Here is a 5,838-nt window from a genome sequence, read left to right as displayed (position 1 = left end):
CTGACGATTTGGAAAGTGAATAGAAAAATATATTTTGTACGTATTTGAACTAAATAAAATTAAGAATATGCAAAACAAAACTGGCCTGATCGAGGCCAATCGCTCTACCAACCCTAAGGTAGTTCAACTTAAAAAAAATGAGCTATGTACCAATAACTTTAAAAATATATAAATAAGTATAAAACAACTGTCGAACTCTAGATTTTATTTATAAATTTAACAACGAACGAAACAGGATGAAAGGACATTAAATGAGGCCAGGATAGTATTGAAAAAAAAAAGATAAAAGATTCATGAAAAATAATGTAAATTGTATTCATTTGAATATCAATGAAAATATTTGTTTAGTGTTGGGAACAATCTTTTAGTTATAAAATATATATTGAAACACTTTATTTCTGAAGAGGTTATGGTGCATAGCGGTGGAAAGTGCGAAAATCCCTCCAAAATGAAATGACTAATTATGCTGATGAGTGTGGTTTCTTACACTCAAATACCTATGAACGAATTCACTGCAACAGGTTCTCCATTAAAATATAGAGGCCAAGTCTATACCAACGAAAGTTAGTGTACAAATTTTTATTTTTAAAAAGTAGATTTGTTTCTTGAAATATTTTTTTCAAATTTGTTTGGGCCACTTCCAATTAAATAATGGAAAAGTACATTTTTGATAAATCAGAAAAACTGAGGTTTGTTGATTTTTAGTGATGAGACTATTAAAGTCCTATAAAAGTGTACAATGGACTTCCTAGAGAGATAATCCACATATTTTATGTTGACACAATATATATTGTATTTTTTTTATACTATCGTTTTAAGTTGACATTTATATTTATTGAAACACATTTTACTTATAAACGACTTTTTGAACGTTTTGTTGAAAATCCAACAGGTCTTAAAAAAAAGAATGATTTAAATTGAATTTATGACCCTTTAAGGAAATTTGGTTTTTAGTATTTGGGTTTAGAGTTTTTAATCATTGATTAGTATATGTATTTGGCACCCAGTAAGTACTTCCAGAAAATTTATATGATAATATTATTTATAAAATTTAATTGTTGTGTTCAGCTGATGAAGTATAATAATTTTTATAAGAAAAAGGACAGTAATGCGAATTTTGGTAGTGTCGCACTGTAGCCGTGAGTTTGGCCTCCGTATTCCACACAGCTTCATAAAGGGTACCCTTAATTGAGTGAAATTGAGCGTGATTATGAAAATATAATACTCCTAGCACAACCGTTGGTGTTATGAAGCCCTTTGTTACAAAAAGTACTGCACTCCTAACCCTTAATGGATGGTAGGCGTACAGATTAATTATTTTTTGTTGTTTGATGTAAAATTTTTACTGTATATTCTCTTTTTATCAAGATAAGATTTTTCTAAGAATTGATAATGCTATGATTTTTCTTTGATTTGTATTTTATTATTCATTCGTTTGGCATAGTACTATGATACGATTCTCTTTTGATTACTATTAGATTGCAGGATTTGTAAATTTCTCTGTGCTAGTAGCTAATTTGCCAGTAAAAATGTTTATCCGAGCTAAAATGTTATATAAAATTAACTCGGAATAGCTGTAAAAAATATATATAATTCATCTCTTAACCCTATTTGATTTTAAATGCTTAATTAACATATAAAAGTAATAAAACTGCACTTGTTTGTATATGAGTTAGTTATAAAATTAATAACTACAGGGCGAATAAAGGAAAACGAACGATATTAGAAGTGTTGCCGGAAATTAGCAGATTCTCATCTCCTTTCCAGCTCTTGCTATATTGGACTGTCTTTCTTTTGTAAATTATTAAATCTGTCAAGAAATACGACATTGCTCTTCCGAAAAATATTCATTTATATAAAACGACTTACGGTTATTATGACTTCATAATGAATTCAGTTGCTTTGACAATACAAATTGGTGTTTATTTCACTTCTTCATTACTAAAAAAATCATCTGAGTAAATTCGAGTAATCAAAATACAGCTGAAATAAAAATTAGTTTTCTTAAGTTCGATTGGTATAGCTTTGATTAGATTCCAGAGAATTTTATCTGAAAATGTTAGAGACAAAAGTGTTTGAATATCCTGGCAAATTTTAAGTAGCAGCTATTTTTAAATTTCGACTGACTGAGTTAGGTATTTTCGGATTTGCAAAAACATTAGAAAACTACATAAAATTTGAAATGGCAATATTTGCTGATAAGCCTCATTGGTTTTTCACCCTCACAAAGACTGGCCAATTTTTCTAATACATAGTCCGAATTTGAAAAAGTTTTATCAAGATTATAAGAACAAATAAACGAAATTTTAACGATGTTTTCGGGAAAAATTTAAGTAAATTTATTTTTTAAATGTTTTTTAATTGTTTTGTATTATATATTTTTATTTATTGATTTATTTTCTCATCATTCGTTCCTTTCTTACTAATAGATTATTCCAAATAAACCATAATGGTTCCTATTCATCCCTCTATTTTCAATCCGCTGAAGTTCCTCAAGGTAATAACCCCGGTCCCATCCTCTACACCGTCTATACAGCTGACATCCCAACAACTCCTAACACTATCCTTACCACGTATGCTGATGACACATGTATGCTCGCTGTTAATAATAACCCTTTCATTGCATCCCAAACCCTCCGGTCCCATATCACAACACTCCAAGAATGGTGTCAAAATTGGAGGATAAAAATAAATCCCACCAAATCCCATTTACTCTTCGTCGTAAACCTGCCGACTGCTCTACAGTATACTTTAATAATGTGGCTCTTACCCCTGTAGAACAGATTCGTTATCTTGGACTACACCTCGATCAACGACTAACCTGGAATCCTCACACAAGACTGAAAAGACAGGAAACTGCAGGCAGATTCTGACTATTACATTACTTACTAGACAAACGGTCTAAACTTCCAACTCATTACAAAAGACTGATCTACATGGCAATAATAAGGCCTATCTGGACACACGGATTTGAGCTTTGGGTCTCCACTAAACCTTCGAATTCCTCTCGTATCGAATCCTTACAATCCAAAATCCTTCGTAAAATCATCAATGATTTTATATCAACAAAATAAGGAGTTGTTACTAATAAAACCATCCATAAAGACTTAAATGTTCTTTATGTAACCCATCTAGCCCGAACCCGATATCATTCCTTCCTTTATAAACTGCCAAACCCACTAGTTTCTAACCTTGCTTCCTCTTCCATTCCTGGCAATCCTCCGAGGCGTCTGAAAAGAAGATGGCCTCGTGACCTTATATTGTAAAATGTTTCTAGAGTTCTACTACTGGGTAGTTTCTCTACATGCTGTATCATATCATTAGCATTACGTCATTATGATCATATTTGCTTGTTGTATTTTTTATACAGTTGTAAATATCAATAAATAAATAAATAATTTATACGCAATTTTCCATAAGTTTATAACCGATACACATTGCATTGTTAATTGTAAATAACTTTCATTTGTTACATTTATGTTATTTTAATTTTCTATTTGTTTGTTGTTATTTTACATATTTATAGTTTTCAAACAGCATGGAAATTTAAAAAAAATCTACATAACAAAAAGAAATAGGTAAATTATAAAGTTATTAAACATAAATTATGAATGATAGGAAATTAACAAAAAATACACTTATTAAAAAATTACATGTATACAATATAAAAATGTAAAATTGTCTAATAACATGTGTTTAGTCGATTGTGGGTGTATCTTTTTTTATAAGGTTTTATCGTAGTCTTCTATTTTTTGTTAGAAGGGGTTGTCAGGAACAGTTGTATGAGAGAAAAAGTTATATTATATTAAATTTTTGTGATTCATTGCGAAATAAAATTTTAATGAAAATAAATTAACCACAGCCCTACGATCTATTTTTTGGTATATTTTAAAGATATTCATTTCATTTCCCTGTCCTATGGAACTTCCTATCGTAATTTATTTCCTTTCCATATTCTAGGCTACAATAAAAATTTAATATTCCTTTTATAATTTTTTACTTATCAAAATATTTCTTTTGGAATCAGCATTTCACAAGCATAAAAATAGTAAGTTCCAAAATTTTGAATTTTAGTCCCGCTGTGTGAAGATGACTAAACGCTTTTACATATTTTAATTGTTAATTTAGATCTCAAACTGTTAAAAATATTATGAATAGTAACATTAATTACGAAATCATTTCACAACAAGTTTAAGTAATAAAAACATTCAAACTTTCATGTTCAAGATGTAGCTAAAACAATTTCATTTGGTTTTTTAAATATTAGATTTTTTTTTTTATTTCTATTTAATTTTTGAAGTGCGTATATAAGAAATAAGTAGATTATTTTCAAATTATTGTGAAAAACAGAATAAGAACAATCTCACATTTTATGTTTTAATTGTTTATCTTACTAAAATATCATACATATGTTTTATAGTTGTATAAAATAGAATACTCATACATTACTCATTGTTTTTTATTATTGATTATTAAGTTATGGATTAATAAGTACGATATAAAACAGAAGGGGAATTTTTTTTTATTTGATTTGCACCTATATATGTATACTTCGTAGCTAGAAGCAATCCATCAGGAGGCTAGGTTGGAAGCCAAAAACAAGAAGTATAAACATAATCAACTAATGCCAGAAAGAGCTGCTATTGAAAGCAGTAGCTTAAGACAGGCAGTTGTGGTGAGGTCCATTCGTAGCCGAGCGAGTTAAAGCGGTTCGTGCTTCAACTGGTTCGTGATTGCTGCGGCGCCGGTTCGAATTTTTCCTAGGGTGTTGACTTTTATTTCAATGCTGGTCCTACAATAGAAAAACTTGACCACTGCTATGGTTAGAATAGGGTGGTAACGTGTGGGTAATCCTCCCTCTCCCCCTACGTATGCCAGAAATGACTTAAATTAAAAAAAAAAAAAGCTGTGAAAACGCTGGTTCTGATGGCCAAAGAGCTACAAGTTCTGTTGAGCCAACCAAAAAATAATCCATACTTTATTTTAAAATGATCTATAATATTTATAGAATACTATTTTGTTTCTCTTTTATTTTTGTTTGGACTATATGAACGATATTCAACTAAAAAAAAAAATATGATAAGCGGTATCTATAAAACTGAAATAGGAACAATACATAAGAGATTATTGTATATAAGTTAAAATAAAAATAAAGTTATGAGTACAAAATAATGTATATTATACATGAGATCATCAGATGTATTTTATTTATTACAGCAAAAATATTGATATTGACATAGCTAAGTTGAGTGCCCAATGATAAAAATACAGTAGAGCCCTCATACATTGCTGAAATCCTTCAATAAAAGCATTGGCGATTTAGGAAGTAAATATAAGAGGTAAAGAAGGATCCAGGCTCCTTATACCGACCCCATTCAATTCCTACAGGATCGTTGCTGTTCCATTCACCCTTGAAAGTACTAACGAAGGGCTATTTCAATAAATTATTTAAATAAAACGTATAAAGCATCAATCAGGAGCAATGGTTCAATGGGTATTCTATGTCAATGAGCCTTTAGAAATCGGAATTAGTTGGGCGGAGAGGATGTATTTTTAAATTACCGAAAAATTAATTTATATATCAATATTGGGAAAATTCTTTTGAATATTATAGAGCTAGAAACATATTGGAATAAATATAATAACATATGTTTGAATCTATTTTTTTTTTATTCAGGACTGTTGGGGCGAGGGGTGTTTCGTATGTGAAAACCGACCTCTTCCCCAGAGGGAAATGTTCGCTGGTTCGAGATAAAATAAACAAAAAAAAATAACGGAGGACCTGAAATAAATATCACATAAAAAAATAATTGAGAAAATGAAATAATAAAAAAAAAT

The sequence above is a fragment of the Halyomorpha halys genome, unplaced genomic scaffold, assembly GCF_000696795.3.
Source record: "Halyomorpha halys isolate HHAL.00 unplaced genomic scaffold, Hhal_1.1 Scaffold293.1, whole genome shotgun sequence".
Taxonomy (NCBI): Eukaryota; Metazoa; Arthropoda; class Insecta; order Hemiptera; family Pentatomidae; genus Halyomorpha; species Halyomorpha halys.
This window is presented reverse-complemented; position numbering follows the sequence as displayed.